Here is a 14,578-nt window from a genome sequence, read left to right as displayed (position 1 = left end):
TTTCTCTCCTTCCTTCCTTCCTTCCTTCCTTCCTTCCTTCCTTCCTTCCTTCCTTCCTTCCAGACAGGGTCTTGCTCTGTTACCCAGGCTGGAGTGCAGTAGCATGATCATTGCTCACTGCAACCTTCAATTCCTGGCCTCAGGTGATCCTCCTGCCTCAGCCTCCCAAAGTGCTGGGATTCCAGGTGTGAGCCATGGCTTCCAGCCCCCAAGCTTAATATATTTTAAAACCTCTTTAACATGTATATCTTATTTGATTCTTCGTTCTTTCTTTTGGCTACCCAGCCCTCTTCCTGTGTTAGGAAATTACCCTCACTCTGAGACAGAGCCCATTTCCCTCTATAGAGGCTGAAAGTGCCATGTATACTCTTTTGCCAGCCTCCCAGTGGCTGGGTAAGGGCACAAGACCTAGGCTCTCACAATCAACCGCACAGGCTCCAGACTAACCCAGGAGCTAGCGACCCCAGGAAGCAAAGAACACAGAGAACCCTCCTTGATGGTTACTGTGGGTGTAGCAGGCTAACCTGCAGAGTCTAGAGCATGGTGTTTGTGATGACCGTGATGGCAGCAAGGCCCTGACTAAACCAGTTCTTCAGTGTGATCTGGGGCCTTGCTCATTGCTGTGTAGTCCCTGGGTCTGCTTTTCTGCTCTGTCCAGAGATTCTCTGAGCTGCCCAATATCTTTATTATTTTTCTCCTTAAGTCAGTTAGTCAGTCTACTTAAGTTAAAAGTCATCTTCTGAGGCCGGGCGCGGTGGTTCAAGCCTGTAATCCCAGCACTTTGGGAGGCCAAGGCGGGCGGATCACAAGGTCAGGAGATCGAGACCACAGTGAAACCCCGTCTCTACTAAAAATACAAAAAATTAGCCGGGCGCGGTGGCGGGCGCCTGTAGTCCTAGCTACTCAGGAGGCTGAGGCAGGAGAATGGCGTGAACCCAGGAGGCGGAGCTTGCAGTGAGCGGAGATCGCGCCACTGCACTCCAGCCTGGGCAACAGCGTGAGACTCCGTCTCAAAAAAAAAAAAAAAAAAAAAAAAGTCATCTTCTGTTACTTGCAGTTAGAAATCCTTGAGGTAGGACAACTTTTTTTTCAGATGAATAAGCTGAGGCTTAGAGACTGGCCCAAGCTCATGCAATGTGATAATTTCTGAGTTAAGACCAGAACCCTGGACTAGGTGGGACAGACTTACAACAGGCAAGTGGGAGCCCAGGCAAGGAAGAACTTTCTCAGAAGGGGAGCTGCCTCACCAGGTGGGAAGCCCCCTCTTACTGGAGGTGTGCCAGCAGGATCTGGGGAGATTTAAGGGAGAGGCCACACAGGGTAACTCCAGTTCTCTTCTTCCTCATGGATTACACATGTCACCATTTGCCCAACCCAGATGACTCTTGGTGAACACAGGACTGTAAAGATGACAACACAACCACTGGTGCTGCAACTTCAAGTTCCCACAATCTCTTTGCCAGCGCTCTATCCCTGGCCCGTGACATAACCGCTGCAAGTCCTGTGTCCCAGAGCAAAGTCATGGTGTTTATGGGCCTCCGTCACTTTAATGAAAAAGCCCCTACACCAAACAAATACAAGCACAGACATTTGCAACTAATTATGGTATTGCTGATCAGTCAAATTTCATTGCAAATTGCATGTTGAAATTGATAGTGGGCGAGTCATGAATAAACCGGTTGTCTGGAAAAGTGACACGGGCACACAGGACGAGATTAATAATTCAATTTAGACCTAGCCAGACACTGAAGAAGAGGAAAAAGCAGATTAACATTGCCCCAAGGTTGCTTGTTTACCCAGGTACTTCTGCCAATATGCCTGGCTTCTAAGGGAAGCCTGTCCTGCTTTAGGATCCTCCCACTTTGGGAGACCGCAGGACACTGAGTATTCCAGGCTTTAATTCTTGGTTTGTAAAATTGCAGTTTTGAGTGGTGTGGGGAGGGGAAGGCTGCCCTTCGTTCCCATCCACTGCTGAGAAGCCCACTCAGAAGACTTTTTGGAGCACAGACACCTCCAGCTGCAGCACACAGCACTCCTGACCTCCCATTTGTAGTTCCTGGGCTTGGGGGAATGTAACCCACCTTAAAAACGCAGGGTGGGTTGCTTAGGTCAGCTATGACTTCAGAAGAGTGAGCCTGGAGAAAGCAGGTGAGGAGCCAGAGTGGCCTTACAAAGCTCTCCACTTGACTGTTCTCCCCAGTGCGGTCTCAGAAGGCTATGAAGTCCAGAAGAGAGAGAATCACAGCTTGGTGTGGAGTCTCCGAGATTGATGGCCAGTGTCCTCACAATTGGGGCCCTCAGTGATGTCCTCCTGGAATGCATTACTGTGCCACTTCACCTGTGGAGGAAGCCAGGAAGAAGACACAGGGCAGGCAGACTACACAGGTGCCAAGGGGCAGGCATTCGTACACTTGTGAGGTACGGAGATGCAGCCACAGTGACCACACCAGGCTGGCTCAGCCAGCCCAGAGTGGAGCATGAACCACCCAGCCCAGTGTCCACTGACCCACTGCCCTCACCCTATAGGCCTGTACGGAGGAAAGGTCTTAATTTTTACCCTCTGGATTGGGGTTCAGAATTCAAATGTCTACCTGAAAGCAGGCCAGTTATGGACAGCGGGGAGTTGGCCAGCTGAAACTGATTGGAAGGGGGCGGCCATGACTCAGCTTCAAGAGACTGGCTAGAAACAAAAGGAGTTGGAATTTAGAAGAAGGTTTAGGCCAGGGATATCCAGGTGGAAATTGTCAGCAACTGAATGGCCTTTAAAGCCAGGACTCTGCAGGAGATGATGAAGGGAGTGAGTGTAGATGAGAGACAAGAGGAGGTCCAAGGATTGAGGCTTGGGGGTGAGGGGGTGTCAGCGAGGAGACAGAGAAGAGGCAACTAGAGACGTAGGAGGGAAACTGGAGACAGAGATGCGAGCCTGACACCAGGGAGGAGCGGCCTCTTCCACGCTACGGAGGTGCAAGGAAGGTGAGGTCCGATGATTGCCCGCTGCATCTAACGTGGAGAGTCCTTGAAAGGGCAGTTCTGCTGTAGTGGTGGCGCCCTGATGGGAGCGGGGGGAGAAAAAGAAGCAAGGGAAGAGAGGAGTTGAAGGCAGCAAAGAGTGAATTCTTTCTAGGAGTTATGCCGTAAAGAAGAGAAAAGAAATAGGGTCAAGAGGAGGGCTTTCTTTGAGAAGAATTGCAGCTTTTTTGTGTGCTGACGAAAATGATCCTGGAGAGAGGGAAATTTGACGCTGTGGGTGAGAAGGGGGCTAGGTGTTGGCATGAAGTCTTTGAGTAGGTGGGAGGGGATGGCATCTGGTGCAGGAAAAGGGGCTGCCCTGAAATAGGAGCATGGACGGCTCGTCCGTGTCAGTGGGATGGCAGGCAGAGTGGAGGGCACAGATGCAGGTGGGTGGGGGAGTAGTGGTGGGGCCTGTGGAACTTCTCTTCTGTGCTTCTATTTTCTTAGCAAAATCGGAAGAGGTTGTCAGCTGAGAATGAGGTGGAAGAGGAGGTGTGAAGCAGTCGTCTGGGAGAGGGGGTGTGAATAGGCTTGGAGATGTAGTAGGATTGCTGGGCAGCTGTTAGGGCTCACTCAGGGAGGGTTGTGGTCATTAATTTAAAGTGAGACTGGTCAGCCCAGTTATGAGATTTTCTTCCGTTCTGGTCAGCCTAGGGGTGCACAGGTGGAGGGGGCATAGGGTTGAATTTAACTGAGGTTGTGATTTTGCCAAGTGACTACTGTGGCCACGGGGAGAGTGTAGTATTGGATCATGAACTCTAGGCTGGGTAAGGAGGGAAGGGAGGCACTATGAGGATGAGGAACGGTGAATATTTGCTTGAAGCAGTAGGTTCCAGGAGGAATTGCTGGACTTGGGGTCCTGCGGGTAGTGAGCTGGAGAGCAAGGCAGTGTTTATTGGAGTGTGAGATGCATGAAATTGAGATGATGAAGGGATTACATTGACAGATAATGAGGGGTTCAAAATCTGGCTATGGGAGCAAGAGGCTGAGGTACTGGGGAAGCCAAGATCATGGAGAGGAGGTCTAGGGCCTGAGAGGCAGGTTCATCTACATGAATGCTCACATCAAAAACTGCAGCAAGAGTAGGATGGGAGACAGGGACTGGGAGCCAGGAGCAAACATCCTCAAGGAATGAGGGAAGTGACCCAGGGCTTTGTAAATTACATTACTACAAAAAGGAGGAATAACAGTGATCTTGTCTGACAGCATGACATTCAAATGTGGGTGTTTCTAAAGAGGGTGGCAAACTGTCTAGAAGTGGCACTGAGGAGCAAAATGGGCACCTCCTCACCCCTAGACCCAGGGCCACAAGGGTCACAGAGGGAAAATAGCCACCTCTTAAGAGGCTGCAGAGGGAACAGAATCCACACAAGAGAGGCAGTTTCCATTAAAGCAAGAAAGTGAAGGGGACATTAAGAAATGGGACTGAGAATATGGGACCATACTGGTGAGTTTCAGAGAGTCCCGTGAAAGGATTTCTAGAGATGGGGTAGGGAGATGAGGTCAGAAAAGCAAAATAGAGCATCCAGTAGGGCTTCAAGTCCTGGGGTGCAGGCTACCTGAGTGTTCTGGGCCTCCTGTGGGGACTGATGTGAACAGAGATAAAGGGTCTGAGGGGCCCAAGGCTGGGCTTGTTGGCAAGTGGAGGGGTTTTTCTTTTTTTTTTTTTTTTTTTTTTTTTTTTTTTGAGACGGAGTCTTGCTGTGTCACCCAGGCTGGAGTGCAATGGCCAGATCTCGGCTCACTGCAAGCTCCGCCTCCCGGGTTCACGCCATTCTCCTGCCTCAGCCTCACCTCGCCTTGCTAGTTTTTTTTTTGTATTTTTTATTAGAGACGGGGTTTCACCGTGTTAGCCAGGATGGTCTCGATCTCCTGACCTCGTGATCCGCCCGTCTCGGCCTCCCAAAGTGCTGGGATTACAGGCTTGAGCCACCGCGCCCGGCCAAGTGGAGGGGTTTTTCACTCCTGCTGATGATGGTGCTGTGAAGGTCTGAGGAGGGGCAGTCTTTTTAGAGCAGGTGGGGCTCTGGCTCCCTCCTTATTCCCAGATAGATATGCTGAAACTCAGGCCAGGCTCAGCGGCTCACGCCTGTAATCCCAGCACTCTGGGAGGTCAGGAGATCACCTGAGGTCAGGAGTTCAAGACCAACCTGGCCAACATGGTGAAACCCCGTCTGTTCTAAAAATACAAAATTTAGTCAGGCATCGTAGCACATGCCTGTAATCCCAGTTACTTGGGAGGCTGAGACATGAGAATTACTAGTACCCGGGAGGTGAAGGCTGCAGTGAGCCAAGATTATGCCACTGCACTCCAGCCTGGGTGACAAAGCAAGACTTTGACCCTTGCCCCCACCAAAAAAAAACTCTCTTCACAGAACTAATACTAAGCCACAGACACATCAATGAAAAATAATTGTCCAGAAATAGACTCTCATATGGCATAATAAATCTGTAGTAAACTTGGGCCTCAAAACAGTAGGGATAAGAAACATGCCTTTTTTTTTTTTTTTTTTTTTTTTTTTTTTTTTTTTTTTTTAAGTTTTGCAGGGACAATTGGTTAACTAATGGGGACAAAATCAATCCAGATCTTTACTTCAGATCTCATACTAAATGAATTCATGCGAATTAAAAACTGTAAAAATGTAGTGTTGGTGTAAAGATAGAACACTCATATATATGGTCAATAGATTTTCAACAAATGCTACCAATGCAATTCAATGGGGAGTGAACAATCTTTCTCCAACAAATAGTGCTGGAACAATTGTATAGCCATATGCAACATAATGAACCTTGACTCTTATGCCAGATACAAAACACTAACTTGATATGGATCATAGGCCTACATGTATGAGCTAAAACTATCAAACTTCTAGAAGGAAACAGCAGAAAATCTTAGTGATCTTGGATTTGGCAAAGACTTCTTAAATAGGCTACAAAGAGCACAAACTATAAAAATCGATAAATTGGGTGTCATCAAAATTAAGAGCTATTATGAAAGGCAAGCCACAGACTGGAAAAAAAAAAAAGTTTGTAAAACATATATCTTAAAACTCAATAAAAAGATAACCCAACTGAAAAATGGGCAAAAGACTTGAATATGCACCTCATCAATGAAATATATTTAGATGGCAAATAAATACATGCTCAACACAGTTTGTCATTAGGGAACTACAAATTAAAACTACATGCCCCCTAGAAGGGCTAGAATTTAAAATAACTGACCAGGTTAGGCATGGTGGCTCACGCCTGTAATACCAGCACTTTGGGAGGCCAAGGTGGGTGGATCGCCTAAGGTCAGGAGTTTGAGACAAGCCTGGCCAATATGGTGAAACCCTGTCTCTGCTAAAAATACAAAAATTAGCAGGGTGTGGTGGCATGCACCTGTAATCCCAGCTACTTGGGAGACTGAGGCAGGAGAATCGCTTGAACCCAGGAGGCGGAGGTTTCAGTGAGCCAAGATCATGCCGCTGCACTCCAGGCTGGGCGACAGGGCGAGACTCCATCTCAAAACAAAACAAAAAAAACAATAAAATAACTGACCAAATCAAGTACTGGCAAAGATGGAGTCCAGCAAGGGTACAACAGGAACTCTCTCATATACTGCCCATGAGAATGCAAAATGGAACGACCACTTCGGAAAACAGTTAGGTCATTTCTTAAAAAGATAAATATATACCTATCATACGACCCAGACATTCCATTCCTAGGTATTTACCAAAGAGAAATGAAATCATGTGTCCACACAAAGATTCGTACACAGTGTTCATAGTAACTTTATTTATAACAGCCCCAAACTGGGAATAATCCAAATGTCTATCAACAAGATAGTGGAAAAACAAACTACCATATATCCAGATAATGGAATACTGTTCAACAACAAAAAGGAATGAACTGCTGTTACATACAACAACATAGATGAGCCTCAAAATAATTAGTATATACTATATAGTTCCATTAATATATGATTCTAGAAAAAAGACCAACCTATAGTGACTGATCAGGTGGCACAAGGAGACACTAGGGGATTATGAGTATATTATGTGAACACAGCAGAATTTAACCTTTCTTCACTTGATAGACATTTATGTTGTTTCCAGTTTGGGCCCTGTGGTAGACACGGAGATGTGTCACCTAGATCCCTCTTCAAGGAAGGATTTGCTGTCCAGTTGTAGGGGGTGTGATCAGCAGAAACCTTCAGATGACAGCTTCTTTGGGGTCCACCTAAGCTGCAGAGAGCTGCCTTGCCCAAATTCATATCCTTTCCAGTGCACCTTGCATCTAGTATCTAATGAAAGCAAATGAATGGAGGCTGGGCCATTTTCATCCAACACAGGACAACTCAGATGCACACTATTTGTGCCAGAGTTCCCTGCCAGCTTGACTTGGGCTTCATTAGGCCTGCATCACAGTTTTAACTTCTGCCCAATCCTGCTTTTTCTCCCTTCCCTTCGTAGATGTTTGTATTAGTCTGTTTGTGTTACTATAAAGGAATCCCTGAGACTGGGTAATTTATTAAGAAAAAGATATAATCCTGAGACCGGATGCTGTGGCTCACACCTGTAATCCCAGCACTTTGCGAGGCCTAGGTGGTCAGATCACCTGAGGTTAGGAGTTCGAGACCAACCTTGCCAACACTGTGAAACTCTGTCTCTACTAAATATGCAAAAATTAGCCCAGCGTGGTGGTGGGTGCCTGTAATCCCAGCTATTCGGGAGGTTGAGGCAGGAGAATCGCTTGAACCCAGGAGAAGGAGTTTGCAGTGAGCTGAGATTGCACCATTGCACTCTAGCCTGGGCAACAAGAGCAAAACTCCGTCTCAAAAAAAAAAAAAAAAAGAAAAGAAAAGAAAAGAAAAAAGAAAGAAAAGAGGCAGAGGGAAAGGAGCAGGAAAAAAAAAGGAAAAAAAAAAAAGTAGGCTTATTTGGCTCACCATTCTGCAGGCTGTACATGAAGCATGATGCTGCCAGCATCTACTTTATGGAAGGCCCTCTGGAAGCTTCCACTCATGGCGGAAGGCAAAGGGGGAGCAGGTGTGTCACATGGCAAGAGACGGAGCAGGGGAGGAGGAAGTAACAGGTTCCTTTAAGCAACCAGCTTTCCTGTGAACTCATCACCACTCATTACTGCAGTGAGGGCACCAAACCATTCATGAGGGATCAGCCCTGTGACCCGATGCCTCCCACTAGGCCCACCTCCAGCATTGGGGGTCACATTTCAACACGATATTTGAAGGAGACAAATATCCAAACCATATCAATGTTGATCCTTAATAAATATCTTAGGCTGGGCGCGGTGGCTCATGCCTGTAATCCCAGCACTTTGGGAGGCCGAGGCAGGCAGATCACCTGAGGTCAGGAGTTCAAGACCAGCCTGACCAACATGGAGAAACCCCATCTCTACTAAAAATACAAAATTAGCTGGGCGTGGTGGCACATGCCTGTAATCCCAGCTACTAGGGAGGTTGAGGCAGGAGAATCCCTTGAACCTGGGAGGTGGAGGTTGCAGTGAGCCAGGAGCATGCCATTCCACTCTAGCCTGGGCAACAAGGGAAACTCCATCTCAAAAATAAATAAATAAATAAATTAATAAAAATAAATAAATCAATAAATATCTGGTACCCCAAACTCTATCCCAGCATGTTTCCTGAGAGCCTGACCTATGACAGGACTACTACGAACAATGCTTCTTTTTTTTTTTTTTTTTTTTTTTTTTTTTTTGAGACAGAGTCTCGCTCTGTCGCCCAGGCTGGAGTGCAGTGGCGCAATCTCGGCTCACTGCAAGCTCCACCTCCCGGGTTCACGCCATTCTCCTGCCTCAGCCTCCTGAGTAGCTGGGACTACAGGCGCCCGCCACCGCGCCCGGCTAATTTTTTGTATTTTTAGTAGAAACGGGGTTTCACCGTGGTCTCGATCTCCTGACCTTGTGATCCGCCCGCCTCAGCCTCCCAAAGTGCTGGGATTACAGGCGTGAGCCACCGCGCCCGGCTACGAACAATGCTTCTATGAACATTCTTGTCCATGTTTCCTGATGCACGTAAGCTCACTTTTCTGTAGGATATTTATCTAAGAGCGGAATTGCTGGGGCATAGAGTATGTTATTTTCAGCTTAATCGGATAATGCTGAACTGTATTCTAAAGTAGTTGTACAAGTTTGTATAAATTTACATGAATGAGTGTTTTTGCTAAAACTTGGAATTGTCAAAATTTTAAATTTTGGTCAGTTTGGTAAGTGTGTAGTAGTACTTCAATATGCTTTTATTTTACCTTTCCCACATTACTAAAGAAGTCGATCACATTTTTATGTTACTGACTTTTGGATTTCTTTTTTGCAAAGTTCCTATCTTTTGCCCATTTTTCTGCTGGATTGCCTGTCTTTTATCATGACTGATATGAATTCTGTGTATATTGTAGCAACTAGACTTTTGTCAGTTTTATCTGTTACAATTATCTTCTACTACTCTGTGGCTGGCCTTTCACTCAATGTTGTCTTTTTTTTTTTTTTTTTTTTTTTTTTGAGACGGAGTCTCGCTCTGTCGCCCAGACTGGAGTGCAGTGGCGCGATCTCCACTCACTGCAAGCTCCGCCTTCCCGGGTTCCCGCCATTCTCCTGCCTCAGCCTCCCGAGTAGCTGGGACTACAGGCGCCCGCCACCGCGCCCGGCTAATTTTTGTATTTTTAGTAGAGACGGGGTTTCACCGTGTTAGTCAGGATGGTCTCGATCTCCTGACCTCGTGATCCGCCCGTCTCGGCCTCCCAAAGTGCTGGGATTACAGGCGTGAGCCACCGCGCCCGGCCTACACTCAATGTTGTCTTTTGATTATCAGATATTCCTAATTTTATCCATCTTTCCTTTGTGATATTATTTTTTGTACCTTGCTTAAGAAAACTTTTAAAATCCAAGACTATGAAAAGATTCTTCTACATTATTACTTTAAAGCTTTGTGATTTTGTCTTTTATATTTAGGGCCATATGACACTGGAGTTGATTTTGAGGTATGGTGTGAGGTAGGGTTCCAATTTCATTATTTTCACATATGGGTACTCAGAGGTACCAGCAAAGTTTATTGAGAGTCTTTTTGCCACTGCTATATAGTGCTATCTCTGTCGTACATCAAGTATCTAAATATGTGGGTCTATTTCTGTGATCTCATCTCTTTTCCATTGGGCTTATTGCCCATCCCCAAATCAATGCCATGCCCTCTTAATTACAACAGCTTTATAGTAATTTAATAGAGCAATTTCTTTAATTTCATTCTTCCTCTGTAGTGACCTAGCTCTTCTTGGCCTTTTGCATGTCCATGTAAATGTAAAAATTATCTTACCAAGTTCTACAAAAAAATCCATCTTGCTCTGTCACTCAGGCTGGAGTACAGTGGCATGATCATAACTCATTACAGCCTTGAACTCTTGGGCTCAGGTGATCCTTCTACTTTATCCTCCTGAGTACCTGGAACTTCAGGTGTGTGCCACCATGCCCAGATAATTTTTATATGTTTTTGTAGAGATGTGAGATGTGATTTCATCATGTTGCTCAGCTGGTCTCAAATTCCTGGGCTCAAGCGATCCTCCCACCTCAGCCTCCCAAAGTGCTGGGATTACAGACTTATGTGAGCCACTGTGCCTAGCTACATGGGTTTTTATTAGAAATCACATTGAGTCTGTATATCACTTTGAGAAGAACTGACAATGTTTGTAATATTGAGTTTTCAAATCCATGAACATCATATATTACACTATTTACTGAGATCTTCTTTGGTTTCTGTCAATAATATATATTTTTCTGCATTAGAGACTTATTCAACTTTTACTAAATTCCAAATAATTTGGTATTTTAAAATTATATTATGAAGGCTATCCTTTTAAAAGATAATTTTCCCTTTGTTGCTGTTAAATATATTGATTTTTGTATATTGATTTTTTTGAAGTCCAGGAAACTTGATGAATTATAGATTAATTCTAATTGTAGATTTAAAAATTCCTTCAGTATACAATCATAACATCTATAATTTTTGTTTTCTTTTCTTTCTTTTTTTTTTTTTACAACCTTATTCCTTTTATTTATTTATTTATTTATGAGACAGAATCTTATTCTGTCGCCCAGGTTGGAGTGCAGTGGTGTGATCCCGGCTCACTGCAACCTCTGCCTCCTGGGTTCAAGTGATTCTCCTGCTTCAGCCTCCCAAGTAGCTGGGATTACAGGCACCTGCCACCATACCCAGCTAATTTTTGTATTTTTAGTAGAGGTGGGGTTTCAACATGCTGGCCAGGCTGGTCTCCAACTCCTGATCTCAAGTGATCCGCCTGCCTTGACCTCCCGAAGTGCTGGGATTATGCGCAGGAGCCACCGCACCCAGCCCCTCTTTTCTTTCTTTCTTTCTTTTTTTTTTTTTTTTTTACTGCGATGGCCAGAACCGCTAGCATAATGTTAAATAAAAGTGGTAGTAATGAGGCCAGGCGCGGTGGCTCATGACTGTAATCCCAGCATTTTGGGAGGCCGAGGCGGGTGGATCACGAGGTCAGGAGACCAAGACCACCCTGGCTAACACGGTGAATCCCGTCTCTGCTAAAAATACAAAAAATTAGCCGGGCATGGTAGCACGCGTCTGTAGTCCCAGCTACTCAGGAGGCTGAGGCAGGAGAATAGCATGAACCCGGGAGGCGGAGCTTGCAGTGAGCGGAGATCACGCCATTGCACTCCAGCCCAGGAGCTTTAAGTGAGTGGAGATCACGCCATTGCACTCCAACCCAGGAGGCGGAGCTTGCAGTGAGCAGAGATCACGCCATTGCACTCCAGCCCAGGAGCGTGCAGTGAGTGGAGATCACGCCATTACACGCTAACCCAGGAGGCAGAGCTTGCAGGGAGCGGAGATGACGCCCATTGCACTCCAGCCTAGGAGCGTGCAGTGAGTGGAGATCACGCCATTGCACGCTAACCCAGGAGGCAGAGCTTGCAGGGAGCGGAGATCACGCCCATTGCACTCCAGCCCGGGCGTCAGGGCAAGACGGGAGTCTCAAATAAATAAATAAATAAATAAACAAATAAAAACGATAGTAATGAATATCTGTTTTGTTCCAGTTTTCAAAGGGAAAACTTTCATTGTTTCACTACGAAGTATAATGCTTGCTTCAGTTATTTTTTTAAAAGACAGCCTTTATATGATCAAGAAAGCGTCTTTACATTTCCAGTTTGATAAAAGTGACTTTTAAAAAATTATTCAGGCTGGGCGTGGCGGCTCACGACTGTAATCCCAGCACTTTGGGAGGCCGAGGTGGGCGGATCACGAGGTCAGGAGATCCAGACCATCCTGACTAACACGGTGAAACCCCCATCTCTACTAAAAATGCAAAAAATTAGCCGGGTGTGGTGGCAGCTACTCAGGAGGCTGAGGCAGGAGAATGGCGTGAACCCGGGAGGCAGAGCTTGCAGTGAGCCGAGATCGCGCCACTGCACTCTAGCCTGGGCGGCAGAGCGAGACTCTGTCTCAAAAAAAAAAACCCAAAAACAACAACAACAAAAAATTATTCAAGGCTGGACATGGTGGCTCACACCTGTAATCCCAGCACCTTGGGAGGCCGAGACAGGAGGATCACTTGAGGTCAGGAGTTCGAGACCAGCCCGGCCAACATGGTGAAACCCCGTCTCTACTAAAAATACAAAAATTAGCCAGGCATGGTGGCAGGCACCTGTAGTCCCAGCTACTTGGGAGACTGAGGCAGTCGCTTGAACCTGGGAGGCAGAAGTTGCAGTGAGCCAAGATTGCGCCACTTCACTCCAGGCTGGGCAAAGAGCAAGATTCTGTCTCAAAACAAAACAAAAAAAATTCATTTAATTCAATGTTGAGTTTCATAAAATACTTTTCCTACATCCATTGAGATAACTGTAGTCCTTTAATCTGTTAATATGATAAATTGCATTAACTTGTTTTTTTGTTTTGTTTTGTTGAGACAGTTTCACTCTTGTTGCCCAGGCTGGAGTGCAATGGTGTGATCTCAGCTCACCACAACCTCCTCCTCTGGGGTTCAAGCAATTCTCCTGCCTCAGCCTCCCGAGCTGCTGAGATTACAGGCATGCACCACCAAGTTCGGCTAATTTTTTGTATTTTTAGTAGAGACAGGGTTTCTCCATGTTGGTCAGGCTGGTCTCAAACTCCCAGCCTCAGGTGATCCGCCTGGCTCGGCCTCCCAAAGTGCAGGGATTATAGGTGTGAGCCAACACGCCTGGCCAGTTTTTTTTTTTTTTTTTTTTTTTTTTTAATAAAACCTGATGGTCATATGTATTATCCTTTTTATATGTTGCTAAATTTTAACAATACTTTGTTTAGGGTCTTTATATCTGTGTTTATAAAGGAGATCAGTCTTTAATTTTTCCATTTTGACCTTGTCAGATTTGGGGACCAGGGTCATGTTAGCTCTATAAAATAATTTGAGGAAGATAACACCAGTTCTTTGGGAACAGAAACTTCTGAACTTCTAGAAGAGTTTGTGTAGGAATAGAATTTATTTTCCCTTGAATATTCAATATAATTCACAGGTTAGGCTATCTGGGTTTGGAGTTTTCTTTGTGGGAAGATTTTAAATTATGGTTTCAATCTTTTTTTTTGAGACAGAGTCTTGCTCTTGTCGCCCAGGCTGGAGTGCAATGGTGCAATCTTGGCCACTGCAACCTCCACCTCATGCGATTAAGAATTCTCTTGCCTCAGGCTGCCAAGTAGCTGGGATTACAGGCACCCGCCACCAAGCCTGGCCAATTTTTTGTATTTTTAGTAGAGACGGGGTTTCACCATGTTGGCCAGGCTGGTCTCGAATTCCTGACCTCAGGTGATCCACTTGCCTAGGCCTCCCAAAGTGCTGGGATTGCAGGCATTAGCCACCGTGCCTGACCGGTTTCAATCTCTAATAGTTATAGGACTATTCACATTTTCTTTCTTCATGAGTCACTTGGTAAATTATTATTTCTGGGAATTTTTTCATTTCATCTATATGTTTTTATTGGCAATAAGTTGTTCATATCTTCTTAGTAATTTTTAGATGTATATGTGATCTCTTGTAATGTCTCCTTCTTCATTCCTAGTATTATTTGTTTATTCTTTTTTTCTTTGTTAGCTCACCCAAGTTTTGTCATTTTAATTAGTCTTTTGGAAGAAAAAAGTTTCATATTAAAAAAAATTATGGGCCAGGAATGGTGGCTCACGCCTGTAATCCCAGCACTTTTGGGAGGCTGAGGCCAGCGGATCATGAGGTCAGGAGTTTGAGACCAGCCTGACCAACATGGTGAAACCCTGTCTCTACCAAAAAAACAAAAATTAGCTGGGTGTGGTGGTGTGTGCCTGTAATCTCAGCTACTCAGGAGGCTGAAGCAGGAGAATTGCTTGAACCCAGGAGGCGGAGGTTGCAGTGAGCCGAGATCATGCCATTGCACTCTAGCCTGGGTAACAGAGCCAGACTCTATCTAAAAAAAAAAATTTCTATTGTATGTTTGCTTTTTATTTCCTGAATTTTTTCTCTTACATTTATTATTTCATCTTCTTTCTTTGAGAATAACTTCCTGAAATATATCCGTGGTTTAT

Source organism: Macaca mulatta, chromosome 6, assembly GCF_049350105.2.
Source record: "Macaca mulatta isolate MMU2019108-1 chromosome 6, T2T-MMU8v2.0, whole genome shotgun sequence".
Taxonomy (NCBI): Eukaryota; Metazoa; Chordata; class Mammalia; order Primates; family Cercopithecidae; genus Macaca; species Macaca mulatta.
This window is presented reverse-complemented; position numbering follows the sequence as displayed.